This window comes from Lissotriton helveticus (genome assembly GCF_964261635.1).
Source record: "Lissotriton helveticus chromosome 1_1 unlocalized genomic scaffold, aLisHel1.1 SUPER_1_unloc_26, whole genome shotgun sequence".
NCBI lineage: Eukaryota > Metazoa > Chordata > Amphibia > Caudata > Salamandridae > Lissotriton > Lissotriton helveticus.
The window spans coordinates 2361651-2386775 of NW_027611666.1; the positions used below are offsets into that span (position 1 = coordinate 2361651).

General features: G+C 49.0%; 1 long non-coding RNA gene across 1 annotated transcript in view; it reads right to left on the reverse strand.

Annotated features, from left to right (window-relative positions):
• Positions 1-24644, reverse strand: part of LOC144805800 (uncharacterized) — a 38759-nt gene extending 14115 nt beyond the window's left edge. The window contains exons 1-2 of the long non-coding RNA XR_013605603.1: positions 24592-24644; positions 22713-22831 (exon numbers count right to left, since the gene is read on the reverse strand). This is a non-coding gene — a long non-coding RNA (uncharacterized LOC144805800). The remainder of the gene's footprint in view (positions 1-22712; positions 22832-24591) is intronic.
• Between the last annotated feature and the right edge of the window lie 481 nt (positions 24645-25125).

The following is a 25125-nucleotide window of genomic DNA, read 5'->3' on the forward strand; positions in this document are numbered from 1 at the left end:
CCTTGGACCTCCATCTCAACGTGGAAGCCCGAAGAATCTCCCTTGTGGTCAAGGAGTGACCACCCTGCAGCAGCAGGCACCATCCAGCCCTCGACGTCTACTTAGTTGCAGTTCCCGCCGGAACTCGAGCGACTGAGATCGACGAGATCAAGCTTGCCTGCCTTCCAACAGCCCGATCCACAGTCCCTGCAGAGCTGAGACCCGTGGAGGCGACCGGAAGCGTGGGGCACGCCATCTTGAATTGACCACGAGACGCTGACCGTGCAGCCCACGAGTGACCCTCGAAGCTGTGCACCGGGGTTTGAGAAGCCCCCACCCTGAGCTGCTCCTCAGCCGAAGTTCAGCCCTCCACACTCGACGAGTGCTGCGTGGGGCCCTTTGGCTCTATTTGGCTCAACGCGTTGGCCCGGTCACTTGCCAGCTGGCTAGTGGTCCCTGTGCGGACGAAACTACAAAGAAGACTCGTGAATCTGGTGGCTCCAGATCCACACCAGCTCCCCTGAAAAGGAGCCCCGACTCTGACCTTCCTGGTCCGAGTGAGAAGCAATCTTCCGATCCCGCGTGGATTGCTCTTGCCAAGGCTTGTTTGCTCCAAACTTGAAGCCGACTGCACCGACGGTGAGAGCCTGCGTGGGACAGATCGTGACCTGCTCCTGGACGTCGCAGATGCCCCAGAGCCCACGTGACAGCGGAGAGAAGCTCCTCGACGACCACCTGATTGCGCCCGACATTGCCTGGTTCCATCCTGGTTCCACCCTGGTCACTGCTGAGTGACCCAGACTCTGTCCCCTCTGCTTTCAGGTACTCTACAACTTGAGTCCACCCTTGGACTCCACCGGACACTTCATCTTCAACCTGCCTGCAGCCCTTTCAGCTCCAAGCACCAAGAGCCTGCGTGTCAAAACCCGACGCCACTTCGACCCTGTGCACCCACTTCCTGTGGGTGAGGTAACTTTGCTCCGCCGGTGTTCCCATACTGGTGCACACCTCTAGGGTCTGTGTGTTAAGTTTTGTTCCTCTAGGTTCAGCGGAAGTGTCCTTAAACTTTAACTCTATGACTTTTACGCACCATTGGTTAACATTGGTGCATGCGTGCGCTTTCCGCACATCTCCCGAATCCCGAGGGCCATTCCCGACTTCAGCATTGCTTGTCCTGACTGCTCCCAGCGATTCCCTAGGCCCTAGGCCTAACCACTGTTCGAGTGGCCTCTCTTATACCACTTGTTTAGTATATGGTTTGAGTGGCCACCCGCCCTCATCCATAATTGTGCAACTTGTATGTTTAAACAGTGCTTTTGATTTAACGCTTGTGCCCCTTTATTCATAAAGAATACTGGGGATTGTTTTTAGTAATAAACACATATATTTTTATAATATATACTTGTGTGGTGTCCTTTCATTTGGTATTACAGGATTGTATGTGGTAAAACAGCTCGCTTAACACGACCTCTTAAGTTAAGCCTTTAGGCTGCTTAGTCCATGCTACCCCTAGGATAGCTTGTCTAATAAGGTTGACTTACAACCAGACACCATAAGGGATTGTTTGGTCAGGTAGTAGGTGGTTCCAGAATTGGAAACATCCCCTACCAGGCCAACTTCTCACATTGGTGAGCAGCGGTGCGGATTTGAGCGTGCTGTTGTTTTACCATTGCAATCTTTGTATCAAATTGAAAGATCACATCAAGTACCTCTAGGTACATATAAAATCAAAAGCTTAGCATATTAAGTTCTACTGAACTTAGTAGTTGTAGGTTGAAGGGATTAGCACACCCTGACTACAACTCACTAGCAAGGTACAGTAGGAAAACACTTAGTGTAGGTAAGTGCACCACTTACACCTCACTAGTAACCATGTCTGACACAGGAAAAGCCTCAGGGTCTACTCCTGTGACAGTTGACCCTACCCAGGCAACTTTTGGATATGACAAACTAACCCGCAGAGACTTGATTGCCTTGTGCAAAGCAAGAGGGTTAAAAAGGGGCAGAAGCCCCACCTGCCTAATCCTGGTAGAAATCCTAGAACAGGATGACTTAGAAAAGGCAAAGGCAGCTTCCCTAGACACAGGAAGTGGAGGGAACCCCCCTGAAACTGATCCCCCTCAGGAGGAGGAGGATGATGATGACTTAGATGAGGACTCAGATGTTGAGGACTTAGAAGTTCAGGATCAGGGTAGCCAGGTTCCAGTTGGCAGGCTTAGCCAGGCCAACTTGGACCTACTGGGGAATGGAGAGGGCCAGCACCTCCCCAGAACCCCACATGGGATTCTCCCAGGCAACAGAAGAGTGAGATCTCCCTCAGGGGACTCTCATATTTCTAGTGCCTCCAGAGAATCAGAGAGAGGCATGACTGCTTCTCAGAAAGCTGAGCATAGGGCTAGGATGAGGGCTGTCAGACTCCAGATAGAGAGAGAGGAGGTAGCCCTGAGTCAAGCTAAACTTACCTTAGCTCAAGCTAAACTTGCCTTGGCAAGAGAGCAGAAATTAAGTGGCTTAGATGTCACTGGTGGCAGCAATTTTCCAAGAGAAAAAGACAGGGCCTATGATGTGGACATTGAGTTGCCCACTGCAGTAAGCCCCACTAACCTGGGCAAATACAGGCAGACTCCCTTAATTAATGAGAAACTGGCTCAAGCATACAGGGACACCTGTGCCAGTGTCACCATGGTGACACCTGACTTTGTGGACCCTGGACAGATTGTACTAGGGGAGAGCTACCTAGTAACCAACGCCAGCAACTCCACTACCTCCCATAGTGTGGCAGTTGTGAACTTCTCCTGGGGAGGGGTTGATGGCCTAACGAAGGTTGTGGTGAGTGCAGACCTACCAGTAGACTGTCTGTTAGGCAATGACCTTGAAAGCTCAGCATGGTCAGAAGTGGAGTACAGGACTCATGCAGAAATGCTAGGGATTTCAGAGCATGTCCTTGCCATGACAAGGGCTCAGGCTAAGAAGTGCCTTCCTGAACCAGTGGTGGATCTTGAAACAATAGACCAGCCACAACCCAAGAGAAGGAGCAAGAGAGGAAAGGCTCAGCCTTCCACCTTGCCCCAGGTTGAGGATCAAGTTTCAGAGGAAACTGATTCTGCAGTCCAAGAGGAGACTGTCTCTGAGGAGCTTGAACCTGACCAGGTTGAGTTTCTGGGGACAGGGGGACCCTCAAGGGCAGACCTGAGGCAGGCTCAATTAGATTGCCCTTCCCTTGAACCCCTCAGACAGCAGGCTGCTGCTGAGGCTGCTGGGGATGCCAAAGGTACCCATACTGTGTATTGGGATGATGGACTCCTTTACTCAGAGGCTAGAGACCCCAAGCCTGGCATGACCAGGAGGTTGGTCATACCTCTGCAGTTTAGGGGGTTCCTTCTTACCTTGGCCCATGATATTCCCCTTGCAGGACACTTATGCCAGAACAAGACGTGGGACAGGCTTGTTTCACACTTTCACTGGCCTCACATGTCAGAGGATGTCAAGGAGTTTTGTCGCTCCTGTGTCACTTGCCAAGCCAGTGGTAAGTCAGGTGGCACAACAAAGGCCCCCCTAATACCACTACCTGTGGTAGGGGTCCCCTTTGAAAGAGTTGGAATTGATATTGTGGGTCCAATGGACCCCCAAACAGCATCTGGGAACAGATTCATACTGGTGGTAGTGGATCATGCCACCAGGTATCCAGAGGCTATTCCCCTAAGGACCACCACAGCACCTGTGGTGGCAAAGGCCCTCATTGCAGTTTTCTCAAGAGTGGGCTTTCCTAAGGAGGTACTATCAGATAGAGGGACGAATTTTATGTCCAGCTATCTGAAAGCAATGTGGAAGGAATGTGGAGTAAACTATAAGTTTACCACCCCATATCATCCACAATGCAATGGGCTTGTGGAGAGATTTAACAAGACCCTCAAAGGCATGATAAAAGGATTACCAGAGAAGCTCAGGCGGAAATGGGACATTCTTTTACCCTGCCTGCTCTTTGCTTACAGAGAGGTCCCACAGAAGGGGGTTGGCTACAGCCCTTTTGAACTTTTGTTTGGCCACCCTGTGAGGGGTCCATTGTGTTTGGTGAAGGAAGGATGGGAGTTACCTCTCAAAAAGCCCAAACTAGACATAGTGGACTATGTACTTGGTCTCCGCTCCAGGATGCCTGAGTACATGGGAAGAGCATCCAAAAACCTGGAGGCCAGCCAAGAATTACAGAAAGCTTGGCATGACCAAAAGGCTGTGCTGGTAGAGTTCCAACCAGGACAGAAGGTATGGGTACTGGAGCCAGTGGCTCCAGCAGCACTCCAAGACAAATGGAGTGGACCCTATCCTATTATTGAGAAGAAGGGGGAAGTCACCTACTTGGTAGACTTTGAAACACCCAGGAGCCCTCACAGGGTAATCCATGTGAATCGCTTGAAAGCATTTGTGGACAGGGAGGACATGAGCTTGCTCATGGCCACAGATGGGGAACAGGAGGAAGAGAGTGACCCTCTCCCAGACCTGCTTTCCCAGAACCCTGATGATGGTTCAGTTGATGGAGTAGCCTTGGCAGGCAGCCTCACTGACCAGCAACAGATGGACTGCAGACAAGTTTTGCAGGCTCACAGGCAAATGTTTTCACTCACACCCAGCCAGACTGACTGGTGTACCCATGTTGTGGACACTGGTGACAGTCTGCCTGTCAAGAATAAGATCTACAGGCAACCTGATCATGTCAGGGATTGCATCAAGGCTGAGGTGCAAAAGATGTTGGAGCTTGGAGTGATTGAGCCATCAGAGAGCCCATGGGCCAGCCCAGTAGTCCTGGTGCCAAAACCTCATACCCAAGATGGAAAGAGAGAAATGAGGTTTTGCGTGGATTACAGGGGTCTCAATGCTGTCACTAGGACAGATGCTCACCCCATTCCAAGAGCAGATGAGCTCATTGACAGATTGGCTTCTGCCAAGTTTCTGAGCACATTTGATCTGACAGCTGGCTACTGGCAAATCAGACTAGCTGAGGAGTCAAAAGCCAAAACAGCATTCTCTACCCCTAGTGGACATTATCAGTCTGTGGTAATGCCCTTTGGTTTGAAGAATGCACCTGCCACTTTCCAAAGGTTGGTGAACCAAGTCCTTACTGGGTTGGATGACTTTTGTGCAGCTTATCTAGATGATATTGCTGTCTTTAGCTCCACCTGGGAGGATCACCTGATCCACCTGAAGAAAGTTTTGGAGGCCCTGCAAAAGGCAGGCCTAACTATCAAGGCCACTAAGTGCCAGATAGGGCAGAGTAAGGTTGTATACCTGGGCCACCTAGTAGGTGGAGGCCAGGTTCAGCCACTGGAAAGCAAAATCCAGGCCATACAGGACTGGGCTCCTCCAGTTACCCAGACACAAGTCAGAGCCTTCTTGGGCCTGACTGGGTATTACAGAAAGTTTGTGAAAAACTATGGGTCTATAGTGACACCATTAAATGACTTGACATCCAAGAAGATGCCAAAAAAGGTTCAGTGGACAGTTAGCTGTCAGAAGGCATTTGATGACCTGAAGAAGGCCATGTGCTCTGCACCTATCCTGAAGAGTCCTGACTACTCCAAACAGTTCATTGTTCAGACAGATGCTTCTGAGTTGGGGGTGGGAGCTGTGCTCTCACAACTTAATCAAGATGGTCAAGACCAGCCTATTGCTTTCATTAGCAGAAGGCTGACTCCCAGAGAGAAACGTTGGTCAGCCATTGAGAGGGAGGCCTTTGCTGTGGTTTGGGCATTAAAGAAGTTGAGGTCCTACTTGTTTGGAACTCACTTCCTGGTGCAGACAGACCATAAGCCCCTCTTATGGCTTAATCAGATGAAGGGTGAAAATCCCAAACTGCTCAGGTGGTCCATTTCCCTACAGGGGATGGACTTTACAGTGGAGCACCGCCCAGGGACTGACCATGGTAATGCAGATGGTCTCTCCAGGTACTTCCACTTAGAACATGAAGACTTATCTGGTCAAGGTTAGTTTAATGTCCCTGCGTTTGGGGGGGGGTTGTGTAGGAGAGTAGGGTCTGCTATCCTATGGTCACCCCAAATTTTTGCTTTTTGCTTCACTGGTTTTCGACTACTGAGGCTGTGGGCCTGCTGATCAGACCCCCAGCCTGCTGTTCTCTCACTAAATTAATGACACATGTGCTATAGGCACATACCAATTGGAAATGGACTCCTTGTCAGCCCCTGTAGAATGCACTATAGGTGCACAGGGCATAGGGGCCACCAAGGCCTACCAGGGGCTGCAGCATATCTTTTGCCACCCCTGGCTGGTTCTTAAATTGACACAACTGGCTGATCACTCAGCTGGGGTAAGGTGGTGTAAACACCCCTTGCTTAGGTATAGTATATCTATATCTAAACCTATATCTGGACACATGTAAACCTGTGAGCCACTCCTATAGTAGGCCTCATCAATCCTGGAGGCTGAGTGCGTGGTTTTATGTGAGATGGAGCTCTAGCATGAGCTGAGCCTGTCTGCAGCTGTCGGGAACAAATCCCTAAGCTGTTTCAGGATAATGCCATACCATATACTATTAAGTGCCTTATAATCCTCGCGGTTATTTAGCAACTTTGGTTTGGCTTTATCAAAACATGTCGTGTAAGGTGTCATACAATTTGGAATACCATCCCCTCGCCAGTTCTGGCGACGGGGATGGCATTCCACCCCTCTAGAGGGGTAAGACATGTTCCTTTACTAAATGCGGTTAATTTCTCCAAAGACCTTAAGATCCACAAAATGGATGCCTCTGCCACAGACAAATGTCTGGACCCCTGCAGTTGACCGAAACTCGACCAAATGGGTCCTGGACAAAGGGTTTCCTGTCACAGGAGGGTGTCACCGCCCTCCAGACAGGAGATAGTGTATTGTAGCAGGGAGGTTTGAAAGAAACCAGACACTGCCTGGGGCGCACAAGGCTGCCCCTTGCATAATCCGGCCAAACCGGTTCTGGGGCACTCCAGCCCTCGTGCCAGGGCGGCCTGGATCAAAGGAAGGGGGTGTATCCACCCACTTCCTGGGTCCCACCCATAGGAGGGGACCTAGCAGGTAATCACGCCCCCCAGATTGGAATAAGAGTGGGAGCAGTGCCAATGCACATCAGATTTCCTGGAAGAAACATTAGAAACAAAACTCTGGACCCTTGGACCTCCATCTCAACGTGGAAGCCCGAAGAATCTCCCTTGTGGTCAAGGAGTGACCACCCTGCAGCAGCAGGCACCATCCAGCCCTCGACGTCTACTTAGTTGCAGTTCCCGCCGGAACTCGAGCGACTGAGATCGACGAGATCAAGCTTGCCTGCCTTCCAACAGCCCGATCCACAGTCCCTGCAGAGCTGAGACCCGTGGAGGCGACCGGAAGCGTGGGGCACGCCATCTTGAATTGACCACGAGACGCTGACCGTGCAGCCCACGAGTGACCCTCGAAGCTGTGCACCGGGGTTTGAGAAGCCCCCACCCTGAGCTGCTCCTGAGCCGAAGTTCAGCCCTCCACACTCGACGAGTGCTGCGTGGGGCCCTTTGGCTCTATTTGGCTCAACGCGTTGGCCCGGTCACTTGCCAGCTGGCTAGTGGTCCCTGTGCGGACGAAACTACAAAGAAGACTCGTGAATCTGGTGGCTCCAGATCCACACCAGCTCCCCTGAAAAGGAGCCCCGACTCTGACCTTCCTGGTCCGAGTGAAAAGCAATCTTCCGATCCCGCGTGGATTGCTCTTGCCAAGGCTTGTTTGCTCCAAACTTGAAGCCGACTGCACCGACGGTGAGAGCCTGCGTGGGACAGATCGTGACCTGCTCCTGGACGTCGCAGATGCCCCAGAGCCCACGTGACAGCGGAGAGAAGGTCCTCGACGACCACCTGATTGCGCCCGACATTGCCTGGTTCCATCCTGGTTCCACCCTGGTCACTGCTGAGTGACCCAGACTCTGTCCCCTCTGCTTTCAGGTACTCTACAACTTGAGTCCACCCTTGGACTCCACCGGACACTTCATCTTCAACCTGCCTGCAGCCCTTTCAGCTCCAAGCACCAAGAGCCTGCGTGTCAAAACCCGACGCCACTTCGACCCTGTGCACCCACTTCCTGTGGGTGAGGTAACTTTGCTCCGCCGGTGTTCCCACACTGGTGCACACCTCTAGGGTCTGTGTGTTAAGTTTTGTTCCTCTAGGTTCAGCGGAAGTGTCCTTAAACTTTAACTCTATGACTTTTACGCACCATTGGTTAACATTGGTGCATGCGTGCGCTTTCCGCACATCTCCCGAATCCCGAGGGCCATTCCCGACTTCAGCATTGCTTGTCCTGACTGCTCCCAGCGATTCCCTAGGCCCTAGGCCTAACCACTGTTCGAGTGGCCTCTCTTATACCACTTGTTTAGTATATGGTTTGAGTGGCCACCCGCCCTCATCCATAATTGTGCAACTTGTATGTTTAAACAGTGCTTTTGATTTAACGCTTGTGCCCCTTTATTCATAAAGAATACTGGGGATTGTTTTTAGTAATAAACACATATATTTTTATAATATATACTTGTGTGGTGTCCTTTCATTTGGTATTACAGGATTGTATGTGGTAAAACAGCTTGCTTAACACGACCTCTTAAGTTAAGCCTTTAGGCTGCTTAGTCCATGCTACCCCTAGGATAGCTTGTCTAATAAGGTTGACTTACAACCAGACACCATAAGGGATTGTTTGGTCAGGTAGTAGGTGGTTCCAGAATTGGAAACATCCCCTACCAGGCCAACTTCTCACAGTGACCGTCTTCCTGGTTTCGGTGGGGATCCACCGGAAGATTTTTCGAAGCATGCGCAAGGTGTTGCAACAGGATGACGAGACGGCGTTGACTTGCCTGGTCATCTTGAGGGAGGAGTCCAAGAAGAAGCCTAGGTTGCGTGCATGGTCCTTTGGCTTGGGGGCGGTGCCTAGGGCAGGGGGCCACCAGGAATCGTCCCAGGCAGAGGGGGATGGGCCCAGGATGAGGACTTCCGTCTTGTCTGAGTTCAGTTTCAGACGGCTGAGCTTCATCCATTCCGCGACGTCTTTCATTCCTTCCTGGAGGCTGGCTCTGGCGGTGTCGTTGGTGAGGGAGAGGATCAGCTGGGTGTCGTCAGCGTAGATGATGTTTAGGTTGTGTTGGTGTGCGATGGCTGCAAGGGGGCTCATGTAGCCGTTGAAGAGGGTGGGGCTGAGCGAGGATCCTTGCGGTACGCCGCAGATGACTTCGGTGGACGCGGATCGGAACGGGGGGAGGCGGACTCTCTGGGTTCTTCCGGCGAGGAACGAGATGATCCACTCCAAGGCCTTTCATTGGATTCCGGTGTTGCTGAGGCGCTGTATTAGGGTGCGGTGGCACACAGTGTCGAAGGCTGCTGAGAGGTCCAGGAGGATGAGGGCAGCTGTTTCCCCATTGTCGAGCAAGGACCTGATGTTGTCGGTAGCTGCGATGAGGGTGGTCTCGGTGCTGTGGTTTGCTCGGAAACCGGACTGCGAGAGGTCGAGGGATCCGTTTGTCTCGAGGAAGGCGGAGAGTTGTTTGTTGACAATCTTCTCGATTACTTTGGCCGGAAACGGGAGGAGCGAGATGGGGCGAAAGTTCTTGAGGTCCGTGGGGTCCGCGGTGGGTTTCTTCAGGAGGGCGCTGAGTTCGGCATGTTTCCAGCTCTCCGGGAAGGTGGCGGATGAGAAGGAACTGTTGATGATGTCCCGGAGTTGGGGTGCGAAGATGGAGTCCGCTTTGTTGAAGATGTGGTGTGGCCAGGGGTCGGTTGGGGAGCCGGAGTGGATGGTGTTAATTGTTCGGGTGGTATCTTCGGTGCTAACCGAGGTCCAGGTGCATAGGGTGCTGGTGGCGGGTGAGATGGTTCGGTGGTAGGGTGCGTGGTCTGTGCGCCGAAGCTGTTGTGTATGTCGGCGATCTTGCGGTGAAAGAACGAGGCGAGTGAGTCGCAGAGGTCTTGCGATGGTTTAATGTTGTTGTTGCAGGTGCTGGGGTTGGAGAGCTCCTTGCTGTTGTGGGTGTTGTTGTCCAGTCGTTCTTTGAATCTTGTCCTTTTGGTGGTGCGGATCAGCTGGTGGTGTTTGCGGGTGGTGTACTTGAGGGCTGTTATGTTTTCTGTTGTCTGGTTGTGGCGCCAGGCTTTCTCGAGGGTGCGGGAGGTTTTCTTGGAGTTTTTGAGGTCGTTGGTAAACCACGAGGCTTTCTTGCTGCCGGGTCTGCTGGGAGGGTTCTTCAATAGTGCGAGTTCATCGGCGCAGTTGGTAAGCCACTGTGCGAGGGTGCGGGCTGCTTCGTTGGGGTCGGTCGTGTTGGTGGGAGAGTTCTGGCTGAGGGAGGTGGTGAGCTGGTCGGTGGTGATCTTGCGCCAGCTTCTGCGAGGAACCTATTGCGGGTGGTGGTGGGTCGTGGTTCTCCTGAAGTTGAAGTGGACGCAGCTGTGATCTGTCCAGTGTAGTCCGGTGGAGTGGCTGAAGGAGATGTGCTTGCTGGAGGAGAAGATGGGGTCAAGCGTGTGGCCGGCGTAGTGGGTGAGGGTGTTCACCAGTTGCTTGAGTCCGAGGTTGGTGAGGTTGTCCAGCAGGGCGGCGGTGTTGCTGTCATTGTTGTTCTCCAGGTGGAAGTTGAGGTTCCCTAGGAGGATGTAGTCTGAGGAGGTTAGGGCGTGCGGGCTGACGAAGTCTGCGATGGCTTCGCTGAATTGTGTGCGTGGTCCCGGGGGTCTGTAGATGAGAGTGCCCCTGAGGGTGGTCTTGGGGTCGGTGTGTACCTGGAAGTGAAGGTGCTCGGCGGCAGTGAGGGTGTCGTCGGAGTTGGTCGTGATTTGGATGGTGTTTATGTGGACGATGGCGATGCCTCCTCTGATTTGGTTGACGCGGTCTCTCCGGGTGATTTTGTAGCCATCCGGGATGGCTATAGCGATGTCGGGGGCTGAGAAGGCGTTCATCCAGGTTTCTGTGAGGAAGGCGACGTCTGGTGATGTGTCCAGGAGGTTCCAGAGTTCCAGAGTTCGACTGTGTGCCTGTGGACGGAGCGTGTGTAGAGCAGGATGCACTTGAGGTGATTGTTGCTGGTAGCTGACTTGGCGGGTGCGGTGCAAGTTTGGAGGCAGGTGAATTTGCAGGCTTGGCAGGTGAAGGGTCCTTGGGTGCGTTTCGGGATGGCTCGGTAGCAGGCGGGGTTCCGGCCGGCGTTGAGTGTGTGGATGGTGGCGGCATCGTAAGTCCGTCGGGTGGGCAGGCATCGTTGAGGGCCAGGGGTCCTGGCGCTGGGCGTGGTCCAGGCGCAGACGGGCTTGCCTTTGGCGTGCCTTCTGCGCGCGGCCACCTTGCGGCCTCCATATGAGACGAAGTGGGAGGGAGGAGTAGCTGGGAGGCGGGAGCGGGGCGGCCAATGGGCATGGGGTATAAAAGAAAAGGGGCGGGCCGCGGGGGAGCTGCGGCGGGAAGCGGGGAGCAGGGGGGCACACACAGAGGACAGGGATACAACAGCAACTACGAAAAATACAGAAAAATACAGAAGTCCTGAAAAAAAAGCACAATTCACAAGTGAGGGCAGCAGTAGAAAGGAGAAGGTAGCAGCAGGGGGACACCGAGGTCAGGGGCGAACCTGCGGCGCCGGGGGCAGAGACGCGGTCACAGCGGAGGAGCCGTGCGGCATGGGGGGTGGCCTGGGGTCAGGTTGTAGTGTTGTCCATTCGGATCAACACTGAAGCTCCTTGAATGAGGGTGCAAAAGGACTTCAGAGCCGAAAATATTGCCAGTAACTCAACAAGGTTTATGTGCCAAGTTCATAGGTGGTTGTCCCAATTCCCCTTGACTGTGAGGGCTTGAAGATGACTTTCCCACCATCTGTCGTGAGGATGAAACTTGGAGTGTCCACTACAAACGAACTGCAGAGATGTTTGGTATGCGAGTCCACCATAGCAATGCTCTTTATATCTGAGACGTGATGTTGATGACATTGTCGAAGGACCCTGAGACTTGTTGCAATTGGTTGTCGAGTTCTCCAGTCGGGGTCCTATTTTGAGGCGACAGTTGGGAATTAGGGGAATACCGGAAGACAGCATCCCCAGAAGCGATTTGAACTGTCGAACAAAAACATACTTTTATGTGCACAGGAGAGTTGCCAGTTTGGAAATCTGCTGTTGTCTTTCATTGGAGACAAAAGCCCTTGTTTGCTGTGTGTCTATGATGGCCCCCAAGAAGGTCCTCACTTGAGAGGGGGTGAACTGAGACTTCTCCAGAGTGATGGAAAGACACAGAGACAGGCATGATTGAGTGCGTCTGCTTGCGACTGCGAACGACTAGGCCTTTATAAGGCAGTCGTCGAGGTAGCGAAATATTTGGACATCAGCTTGACCAAGATATGCTGCCACCGGTGCCAAGACTTTAGTGAACATTCGGGTGCAGAGCGAAGGCCAGATGGAAGGACTTGTAATTGGAAATCTCTGCCAGCCGCTCTGAAGCGCAGGAATATTCTGTGTCTCGGTAGAATAGGGAAATGAAAATAGGCATCTTGAAGGTCCAGTGTTGGCTTGTAATCCCCTTAAGACAAGTAATTGAAGCACTTCTAGGAGAGACAACATCCGGAAAGTTTGCTTCTTGAGAATCTTTTTGAGGGAACGAAGGTCCAGAATGGGGCGCCACTCCCCCGATTTTTCCCTGATTTGGAAGAATCTTGACTAGAAGCCTGCACCCCTTTGAAGATTCGGTACACTTTGATCGCTCGTTTCCTTAACATGAGATTGATTTGGCATAAAAGTTCCATCAGACGGGCAGGAGGAGGACCTCCGGGGGGAGATTTTTGAGGGAATTTCACAAATTCCAGAGTGTAGTCTCTAGACACTATGTCCAAAACCCATCGATCTGTAGTTATTACGGACCAATTGGAGAAGAAATGGGAGATCCGCCCTCCAACTTTGGTTGGAGTGGCAGACCCTGATGCAGAGTTCTGGCCCGGGACCAGGGTTCAATTCCGGCCTCGGCGGGTCTTGGGCTCAATTTCCTCGGACCTGATAATTCTCGCCTCGGTGCCTATTCTAATCATGGGTCCCTCGCTGCAACTCTGGGCAATAGCTTGCTTAACCTCCACACCGGCCCCAACAGCGCTAGAATGCCTGGCTTCACCATGGGGGTGCCCAGGAGTGGACACTTCACAGGGAAAGCTAGGAGGGGTTCCACAGCGGTATGAGTAATAGCGCCAGGAAACCGCTTGGTGACAGTGCGCTCTACAAATACCTTGACATTTACATTTACAGTTGGCAGTTGGCAGTGCTTTTTTGAGGAATCTCTACCTCAGCAGGAGGATTTCCCTCTGTACTGCTTGTAAGAGGCAGCCTGCGGCTGTCGAAACGACTGCTGTTGCAGGGAGGAGGAGTAACGCGGTTGGCCCGGATAGGGATGGTACTGCTGATATTGGTTGTAACATCCCCGAAAGGAAGAGGAGGAGGCACGACCCCTCGCACCCCCAAAGGGCAGCATTTTAAACTGTACAGTAGACACTACACACTACACACGGACCCGAGAGGCCTGGAATTTAGACCTTGACATTCCAAAGGAAGATCAAGACTGGCAGCGGCCCTGTGAACTAACATGCATGGTTTCTAGTAATGCCCATTTTCGAATGATACATTATAATTTTCTGTGAAGAACCTACTTAACGCCACAAGACCTTTATCGAATGGTAGTGTCTTGCCCAGATATATGCCTGCGCTGCAACACTGTGGGGGCTGATTTCTTACATTAACGATGGCCCTGCGATGCAATACACTCCTTCTGGCAACAAGCTGTTGAAGAAATGGTACATGCCACACAACTAGGTATTGATCCGACACCGAAATGCTGATTATTAGGCCTCATTAGTTGCCAGAAGGGCGCTAGATAACCTTTCAATTTGGTCAGTCGCCTATGGTACTGGCATGACGTAAAAATACAATCACATGGCTGTCCCAGCATGCCCCAACGATTGCGCTCTGGCATAGAGGTGCGCTTGACTGGGCCCTAGCTGGGGAGACACATATGCGCCTTAGCAGAAAGGATGACATATTTGAGGATACACTAAACACTTGCCGTGCTCATACAGCTAACTCCTAGCTCCTGCTTCCCGAGTGACAACAGACAGACTCTGGCTCTGAAACTGACGAGGCAAAACACTACACACTGGGGATGAGCAAGGAGGTGTCTCCACATGATAATTATAAGGTACATTCCCAATTAGGGGAATGGGACACTTATTGATCACCTGGAGAATTGGAAAGCAGATTAGTGCATGTGTAATTATTGACTGCTTCTTGATTAACCTACTTACGTAGAACATATTGGTATGATATGTCTCTGTATACTCTGACTGCCAGGTTGTATGTTGTTAAAATTAAAATCAAAACAAAACAAAGCCATTACATTGTGGGTGGTAGAGGGTAGTGTACCGGTAATTCACGCCACACTCCTTCGACATGTGTTTCAAGTAGCCAGACATGAAGTTGGTACCTCTGTATGACACCACCTCCTTAGGGAAGCCCACCCTGGTAAAGATGCTAATGAGGGCCCTAGCCACTGCAGGGGCAGTGGTAGTCCTGAGGGGAATAGCCTCAGAATACCTGGAGGCATGATCTACTACCAACGGAACTGTTCCCTGATGCTGTAGGGGGTCAAGGGGAACAACGTTAATCATTGCCTTTTCAAAGGGAACGCCAACAACTGGAAGCGGGATTAAGAGGGCCTTTGGGTTCCCACCTGTCGTGCCACTGGCTTGACAGATGGGACAGGAGTTACAAATCTCCTTCACCTTCTGGTGCATCCCTCGCCTTTAGTTCTGGTCTGGTCAAGGTGTTCTTACCCTGGTACGCACCCTTTGGCTGTCAAGAGTCTCTGGGCCCACTCTCTTGAACAGGTTTTTGGGGGCCTGAAGAAGAATCTTTCTTTTTCGGGTTACCCCATTTCCCTAGGGTCGCTTTCTGGCCTCTTTCTTTTGGTCTCCCCCACCAGCAGGAGTCATGGTCACCCTTGTTTTGACCCAGTGGTCTGCCTTCTTCCCCAACTCTTGAGGAGAAAGTGGACCAAGGTCTACCAGGAATTGATGTAGCTTCCCTTGGTAACAATTACTTAAAAGATGCTCCTTCATTATCAAATGATAAAGCCCTTCAAAGGCATGCACATTCTTACCTACTAACCAACCTCCTACTGATTTCAGTGAATAGTCTACAAAATCTACCCAGGCCTGGCTTTGGGTTTTTCGAGCCTCCCTGAAACTGGTGCTATACTCCGTACTGAATCCAAAGCCCTCACTTAGGGGCCCCTTCATGAGGTCATAGGATTCAGCCTCTTTTTCACTGAGTGTCAGGAGTCTATCCCTGCACTTTTCTGAGAGCATTTCCCACAGGATAGCACTCCACGGTTTCCTGTGGACCTGCCTGCTAAGACAGGCCTGTTCAAAAGCAATGAACCACTTGGTGAGATCATCACCCTCAAATAATGTTGGGCCAATCCCTTTGGGGTTTTTAGGGTCAAAGGAATCTACTTTCTCCTTATTTATGAGTGTGATGCCACCAAAGATGGGTCCTAGGCCAAACTCCTTTCTCTCTCTTCTGTAGCTAGGAGTTGGGCTTCTAGAGCTGCCCTCCTGGCTCGTCTTTGCAGAGCAAGCTCTTCCTCTGAAGAGGCTTCTTTGTCTTGGGGTGTCACACGGTCACTCCTACTGTCAGTATTTTGATCTGTAAGATCAGAGTCATCCTCTGGATGCTCTTTGTCATATTCTGCCAAAGATCCTGGAGCTTTGCTTTGGTAGGGTTTGAGCCAGTCCTGAGGCTATAGGTTTTACCCAAGCCTCTGAGCTATTTTATATTTAAAGACATAAGGTGTGAGGTCGATCTCCTTCACCTGTATCAGCTCTTCTGAGTGACTACTTCTAGCACTCATTGTCTTTACAAAGTTGGGAACCTGTTGGAGAGGAAAAATCCCTAATACTGGTTTCCTAACTACAGCAAGAGTTTGACTTTTGAAACAGCTGTACTCAAGGGGACCGAACCAGGGCCCTGACATATTTCAAAATTTGGGAAAATAGTCAATTTACAAAACTACAATTTAACGAAAGGCAATTTCTGGATTGAATCTTGTTGTCACTTATTGTCAGAGTGGCCCAGCAAACGCAAAGTCGTGTACCCTACCGCTGCGCCACCAGTGTAGGAAGCTGGCTCTCTATATACTATACCAAAAAGAGGTAGAGTGTGCAGAGAGTCCAGTGGATCCCCAAAGGCTTTACAGAGGCTCAAGTAGATAATACTAATGCTCTCTTTTGTAGTAATGTGTAAGAGCAGTTATGCTTATCCGAGGGTAGTCGTAAGCATTTGTTGTACACACCGTGGCAATAAAAGAGACAGACACTCAATGATTAAATCTGAGACTAATTTATAAAAATGACACTTGGTTGGATTTATTTTGCAGAACCACAGAACTTTGTCTTAGGTAAATACATTTCGCAATAGAAATGCATTTTCAATATAAAAAGTGGATACACTGCAATTTTCAGACTTTGCAATGTTAAGCAATGGGAGGAAAAAAACATTAAACATTTGTATACACAACATTGACTTACAAGACCAGTCTTCGGAAGTTAAGGTCAGTAAAAGGCAAGGTTCAGTTGAGCACCAACAGAGCGCCACCAGCGACAAAGGAGTGGCCGGGCTCACGGTGCAAGTTCGAGATCAGTCACCGAATACAAATTAAAGGGGACTGGGGCAATCGGACAAAGGCTGCTTACAGGTAAGAAGCGAGAACAAGAGACCAGGAAGACCCTACTCACAAGGAACCAGGATAAGTATTTTATAAACAGAAACAATGGTTCCTGTGGGAAGATATATCTAGATTTGATACTAATAAGCGCAATCGCAATGCAGGTAAGGGTTACGTCGATATCCAAAGGAGACAAGCATTTGCAATGCAATAGGTCTCGCATTTACAGGAGTTTGAGCTATTGACATTGCAAATAATAATAATTTATTTTTGTTTTCGTTTTTAAAATATAAAAAAGGCATTGTCATTTACAATGCCAATAGCTTACACTCGTGCAAATGCGAGACCTACTGCATTGCAAATGCTCTTTTTTGCCGCAGTGATTCCAGTGTAGCGCCTTGCAGCACTTCTCAAGTTCTGGCGCTACGAGGGAGACTGATTCCGTGTAGCAGGGAGTTCAGTCATTCCAGACTCACTGCTGTCCCAGGTGTGCAGTGAAGGAAAACGGACTCCACTCTGCAGCTGCAGTGAGCAGTGATCGCAGTGGCCTCCACTCAGCTGCACTCGCTGCTGTGGTGCTCTGGATGCCGTAAGAGGCAGCGGAGAAGCATCTCGGTTTCTGGGGTGAAACAGATGCGGAGGACTGAGGCCTGGCTGCAGTGGCCTGGCTGTGACTGAACCTGGGGAATTAAGTGCCGCCAAGTGACTGGTTCCCGAAGTACTTATCGCAGTGCCCTCCCTCGATGACTTGGATGTCTGTGCGCAGGGCAGATGCCCCCCTCTTCCTGTCTTCTGTATTGCACAACGCCACTGCTGACACTCTCTTGTCTGTAAGTAGTACAGTCCTGGGAGTAGCACACACCCACCCGTTCTGTGCAGAGTACCCAGAGAAGCTGTTGTATGTGGAAAAAGATTGGATGATACCTTTGTAGGAGGAAGCATTTGTGCTTGAGGATGTTGTTTTGGACCCTGCTATGTAAAATAAGCGGTAAAAGGAGCATCTATTGGATGGGGACTGGAGTTCTCCCATGGATTTTGCTACTTCAGTGTCCTTTTTCTTCTTTTCTAAGGCTTGGTCAACTACAGGACCAAACAGGTGTTCTTTGTCAAAGGGAGTGTTCACAATGGGCTGTTGAACCTCAGGCTTAAATCCTGAGATCATAAGCCATGCACGCCTTCTAAGGAGAATGCTGGTATTGATCTCCCGAGTTGAGATCCTAAGTCATGCACGCCTTCTAAGGAGAATGCTGGTATTGATCTCCCGAGCTGAGATCCTAAGCCATGCATGCCTTCTAAGGAGAATGCTGGCATTGATCTCCCGAGCTGAGATCCTAAGCCATGCAGGCCTTCGGAGGAGAATGCTGGTATTGCTCTCCCGAGCTGAGATCCTAAGCCATGCAGGCCTTCGGAGGAGAAGCTTGGTATTGATCTCCCGAGCTGAGATCCTAAGCCATGCACGCCATCTAGGTAGATATTGATCTCCCTAGCTGCGGTGTCTGCTGCGTCTAAAGCACATCTCAATGAGGAGTTAGAAATGAGTTTCCCCTCTTCAACAAACTGCTGTGCCTTAGTTTTGTGTTCGCCTGGGAGATATTGGAGCAGTTGCTCCATCTCATCCCAGTGTGCCCTGTCGTACCTAGCTAGTAGGCCCTGTGTGTTTGTGATGCGTCAATGGTTAGCGGCTTGAACAGCTACTCGTTTCCCCGAGGCATCTGTAAGTTTGGATTCTTTATCTGGGGGAGGTGCATCCCCACAGCTTTGCGAGTTAGCTCTTTTGCGAGCGTTGTAGAGGGTCAAGAGGTAATTGTCCCTTAATAAACACAGGATCTGATGGTGAGGGTTTATATTTTTTATCTACCCTTGGAGTTATAATACATGCTCTGACAGGGTCTTTAAAGATATCATCTGCATGGCTCATCATGCCTTCAAGCAGAGGGAGTGTTTGACTTGACCTGTGCGTAGACTCAAGAGTTTCAAATAAAAAGTCCTCCTCTAATGTCTCTTTATGTGATGGTACCCCCATGATACTCTGCTGCTCTGGCAATGAGCTGTCCATAAGCCATATTATCATCTGGTGGTGACGGCTTTGCTGGGTAAAGGTCTGGCTCATTGTCTACTGGAGGTCACTGGTGTAATCATTCCAAGGGTCTGCAGGCAAATGAGTGTCATCACCACCTTGTCCACATCTGGATCTCGATGTGGAGATCCCTGAGGTGTTATGTGTAAGGGCTCTTCAATTATTTACTGTGGAGAAGAAGGTGAAGGTGGGGAGGGTTGTGGGACAGGATAAACATGGCTAGTAGCCATGTCCTTCTTCTTTAAGGGAATCCTATCAGAAGTGTCCTCTCCAGGATGCTGTGTTTCGCTGGATTTATGTCCAGTATCAGGATTAATTAAAATGTTCTTTTGTTTGGGATCCAATTTGGCCTTAAGAACGTCTAAAATTGGTTATGGAGGCTCGAGAGCATTGTCCTCGGATTTCAGCTAGTCTTTAGAATGTTTCGCCTCAGAAGCGAGATGGTGTTTCGAAGCGGAGGGGTTCGGCTCCAAACCAGATTTGTCCTAGAGCCTGATGATTTCGGATCCGAAGGTAATTTCTTCTGACTCGATCCGGAGCTGGAAAGCTTGACGGTTTGTTTTGGTGCCGAGCCGAGGGACGTGACGTTGGAAACATTGTCTCGGTGCCGACTTTGGCCAAAAGGCAGAGGTGGTGCTGTAGCCATATGAGTTTTAGAAGAGGATTTAGGGGGCAAGGGGTCTTCGGTACTCACGGCAACGTGTCCCAAAGGCACATCTTGGGACTCCAGATAGATTTCGAGCTCGGAATCGGACTCTGGAATCGCCTCTCCTTCAACGGAGGACGCTTCTATCTCTTCTAGGTCAGATTCTTCTGCAAAGATATCCAGAGTGTTTTGAATGCTTTGGCTCTGCCTCTCTCGTCATCGAGCCTGATGATCGGGTAGAGTCCTATTGGACCGAAACAACTTACAAGCGTCGCAGTCTTCCTCCTTGTGCTCCGGAGAGAGACATAAGTTACAAACTTGATGTAGGTCAGTGCGAGGGTACTTGGCGTGGTACCAAGGAAAGAAATGGAATGGAGTCCGTTCCATTTGTAGAGGGCTGGCCCTACATAGCCCAACGGTTGCCCACAAGGTTTTCTATCAATAATGGAGAGTTTATCGATCAATCTGAAATGCGGAGAACAAAGAAATGCATACTGAAACAATACTGTTGAGGGTAGAGTGTATTGCTGCACACCGAGGGGAACCCGAGGAACAGTTTCGGAGTGCAGCAATACACATCCGAACCCGTTGGGGGTAAAAAACAATCTAACAATGGAGTCAATGCCCATGTGCACTATCACCGAAAGGAGGAGTCACCTTGCCTCGTGACTGGAAAGACTTCTTCAAAGAAAAACAACTTGCAAACATCCGGACCCAACACAAGATGGCAGGAGTATGCAAAGCATGTGCATCTACAGCACACATGCCTCGAACATAAGATTAATGGCCCCAAATCCCTGCCGTAGTATCTGGTCATGTTGTCGCTGAGTGTGCCATGAGATGTGGAAGGCTATAGTGCTTGGTGTGATTTAGTCATTTTTGACACGGTGGAGTTCTGAATGGTTAGGCAATGTTTGATTTTCTTTGTTTTTGGGGTCGTGTGATATAGTGCGGTACCTACCGTATGATGAAAGTAAATAAATTACATTGCTAATATACCATAAGGATGTGGGGTGAGTGTTATTAGGGCCGAAGCCTTGCTGATTGTATGCAGAATAACTGGTCTGGGAGGTCACTACTGACTAGGGCAGGTTAACAGCTGCACAGGCCTTGGGCATTGATCCTATTGAGGGTAATATGCGATGGGCCACTGGTGACTGGAGCTGGCTAGCAACAACGCTGGCCTCTGGTATTCATTACAGGCAGGGTAACAATGCATGTCAATATTGACTGGAACTGGTTGGCAGTAGAGTTGACCTCTGGTTTTGAATATTAGCAGGATTTAAGGTACAGGGGTCACTACTGACTGGAGTTACTTAGCAGGATAATAGATCTCAGGGGGACAATACTGACTGAAGCTGGTTAGTATGATCACTAGTCCCAAGGTGCTACTAATGACTCAAGTTGGCTAGAATGATAACAGGTCCCAGGGCCCAGTACTAACAGGAGCTGGCTAGTAGGCTTACATACAGGTCCAAAGGGGCCACTACTGACTGGAGCTAGCTAAAAGAATAACAGGCCCAAGGGTTGTGGGGGTGCGAGTGGCACCAGTGACCAGAGTTGGCTAGAAGCATTGACGACCTTTGGTATTGATTAAGTGCAGGATTATAGGTCACAGGTGGCACTGCTGAATACAGCTGGCTAACAGCAGTGGTGGCCACTGGGAAGAAGGAATTGAGAAAGCATAACTGGATATACTGGTTTCTTTAATACCGATAATTGGTTACCCATGAATGCCATAACGTGCATTGATATATTACATTACCAAATTACAATATTCTTATATTAATTTGATGTGACTGTTCGCCTTAATATGCCTGCAAAGTTACATGATTCTATTAGGGCCCAGAACCCTTTTATTTAGTGATGTCCATCTGCACAATTTCCTGCACCTTGTAGTAAATTAAACATTGACAAACAGAAGTGTTATTTCCAGAAACAGTGAATTTTGCAGCTTGTCTGTGTATCTTTGATCTGCACCTCATAGACTCCTCACACTCCTCTCGAGAGAAGATCCTGCCTCCTACTCATTAGTGTCGTTTCAGTAACTGTTTCTATCACGTGTTCATGTTTCATTGACTTGTATTAGGAGAAAAGTGTATAAAATACATTGTTGTAGCATTAGCATTATATACTCCAACTTGCTCTAGGGTGGATGCTCTCGTCCATTGCAAAGACAATTGTCACTTGTTAGTTTGCTTGGCCTCTTGCTATTGTTGTATTAAATGTATGATAGATTTGTTGGCCTCCAGGTGTGTTGTGTTTTATTTTATATATCATAAGAGATGACGAGGAAAATGGCAGTCCAGTATACACATTCTTCATATAAATCAACTCACACTATACTGTTCTGGAGGTTCCGTCCCACAGACATTATCTCTAACTGAACGCAGGCACCCTAGGAAGCATGTGCTTTTCAAACCAGGTGCCGTCTGATGCGGCGTCTTCGCTATTGGATAAGTCAATATGTCCGGAATTTTAGGAGGGTTACCGTATCTAGTGCACTCTCTGTTAGACAGCGCTCACCTGTGGTAGTAAGATGGCAATAGGCACCTTATCACCTACGCACGGTGCAGGGCTTTGATTTACAGAGCTCCTCACGCTGTGGAGAAGATTAGGTCACATTTACCCATTTTCCCATATTTGGTCCTGATGAAATGCCAACAGATTGCTCCATGACTACACAAGGCATTAAAAACGTTGACCTGAAGTATAGACCCAAGCTTACCAGCAGGTCCATAGGTGATCGACACTTTCACACAGTGATAGGGGCCATTAGTTCCTCAATTTCTCTGCCACTGTTTTTAATCTCACCATGGACCAGGAAGATCACATTAACTATATTGTGGTAACTGGTCGATAGTTGATCTTATATTCAGACTTCACCAATCTCACATCTTATGACACAACATCCTCTGTCCTACTATGCTCATCCGGCGTACTTAATAAAAGATCTCTGACAAAGTGCTCTCTGGTGGTGCCCGCCAGGCATTGTAGCGCCGGCCTGGTGAGGAGTATAGCCCAATGATGAAGCATGTCACCTTCAGGTGAGTGAACGCAACTTGACTTAGAAAGCACATGCTTCCTAGGGTGTCTGAGTTCAGTTACAGATAATGTCGTTGGGACTGAACCTCCGGAACAGTATACTGTGATTTGACTTTTTATTTTAACACATGTACATAGTAGATATTGGCCCTTCCTTGTTTCACAAAAATGATCGGATACCTGCCTCGGAGCGCACTTCTTACAGACGAGTATGGGGTTATCATGTTGCTGTTACAAGCTCCTTACCTGTGCGAGTTATCGGGAACGATGCAGGGGGCAGACCCAAACCAGCTACATGTGGAAATCAATGACAAATACTGAAGAATGAACAGAGCTTCCAAGCTGGTGACCATTACTTAATTGACCTTGAAAATAAAAGACACGTTTTTAGTATTCTGGTGACTCATGACCATAAAAATCAAAGGTTATAAATTCAATATTGTGTAAAATACTTAAAAAATGGAACTGGGTGTGCTGAATCGGATGTTGTCCTAGGTCATGTGTGGCACCTTCCACCACTATTGCTTATGGGACTTGTAGTTTTGTTTTTCTCATTAAAAGGATGGGCTTTAAAGTCCCAGTGTTCTAAGCGATGTTAGTTAAAATCAGAGGCCTGACGGACGATGAAGCATGACATGTTTCTGCTTAGCAGTGAGATGACTGACAGTTCCTCCATTCTTTGACCTACAGAGGCTCGTTGGCCAATCATATTTTTTATCAACGACAAAATAACTTATATTGCAGCTTGTGTCAACTGAAGAGATAAAATGTTTAATCAACTATAGACAAACATGAACAATAAAGAACTTGAGTTTCTGGAAAACTATCAAGCACCCAATCAGAATCAGCCGCCTTTCACACCCAGGAATTCTTGAGGCTTTGGAGAGGGTGAATTGCACGTGGTATAAGAGAAACACTACATCGACTCAAAGGTCACTTCTCAGGGATGTACTGAAATGCCAGCCTCATAGCACACTTAGCCAGCTCTTCACCTCCTCCTCCTCAAATTGTTGACCAGCTATCAGGGCAAATGAGCCTGCAGCAAAGCATCGCTGGCTTGGTTCCACACCGGACCAGGCAAGGTGGTCAACTCCATACTCCTCCAAGTCAGCAACCACTCTGGTCGAGCCAGTCCTAACCCCACATGAATGTTCCCCATCACAACTATTTTAATGGTACTAAGTTATGTTTCTGCCAAATGACTGAGTCAAAAAATTGAAAGGTTTTACTATGAAGTGCTGAAAGAGAAATCATTAAGTTTTTCAATATTTCTGAGTCTGCCACAGTACACAGGAGCATTATTTCTCTACAGCAAAAAATCATGTATGTGCCCTGAGTGCAAGATAACTGTTATTATTCCAGCAGAACGAAATGCCATCACTAATGTGTACATCATTTTAAAGACAAACCCAGAAAAATGTACGGTCAGTGTTGTTCTTCTGCCTGTTAAAAGACTATCTCCATTAATGTGTCAGGAAATAAAATACTATGAGAAATCCTACTCTATGGCAGGGTGCTGCCTGCCACTATATTGCAGGTTACTTCTAACATAATCTGATTTATACATACATACTCCAGGGTGCTGCCAGCTATAGGGTCTGCACACAGCAGACTGGAGCCACTCAGGAAGGAGGTAAGCTCTTCATTTCATCTTAAGCCCTTAGGTTACATTCACAGCCTGATGGTCCGGAGAACGTTATCCTCGCTCTAAATACACCGAGCAGATGGACTTAGCCCATCATAGGCTGTGTTGTGTGCTGGGTGATGCCTGGCATCTTATTATCGTTGGCGGGAGGATGAAGCTCTGATAGGAGCTGCTTCAAGAAGAGCAGAGAAACAGGTCCACAGATCGCCACAGAGCGACAACTGCCCAGAAGCTGAAGAAAGAACTCTGGAACAGGAAACCTCCTACACCCTGGAGATTCTTCAGGATAAGCAAATGATGGTAATGAAATGCAAACTGCAGCAATAAGGTCACACACTACAACATCTTTCCCTTTAAAACGAAGATTATAGCCTACAATAAAAAACTAAACAAAAAGCAACAAAACTAGAAAATACATTTCCAAACGCTGCAAAAGAGAAACAGTTAATACAAATGAACAATATTAAACTTTGTTGGTACCTTAGTAATGTGCTTACTTCTTGGCTTCACTCCATCTGCAGCAATAACGCTCTGAAAGGAGAAATTACTGCTGTGAGTCTCAGAGTCTTCAGTATTACTGGTCTCAGTCACGAAGACTTTGGTGTCGGAAGATAACTTTCTCTTATTTGGCTTTATTGTTCCACCAGTCACGCCATCGCTTTTAGCAGACACGCTACTGTCGGCAGCATCACAACTTCAGGCAGATCAGCAAAGCGGATATCACCACTCACATTGGGTGAACAGACTCGTCTCTGCTACATACATCCACTCTGTTCTCAAATTTGCTTGGGGCTGTCAAAATGCAAAGAGCTGCAATATATTCCTCACACTTTCCTGACTACCTTGTTTTAAAAAGGTATGACATTCAAGCGTGATTCTTGGTTCATCTGCAAGCTGAATTTTTTTAGAGGTTCTATTGCCACACAATACTAGTTCCATATTCCAGTTTGTCCACATGGTGCTTCAGAAAAGTGTTTGTGGGCTCAAAATCAGAGGGACATCTCCCATTCCAAG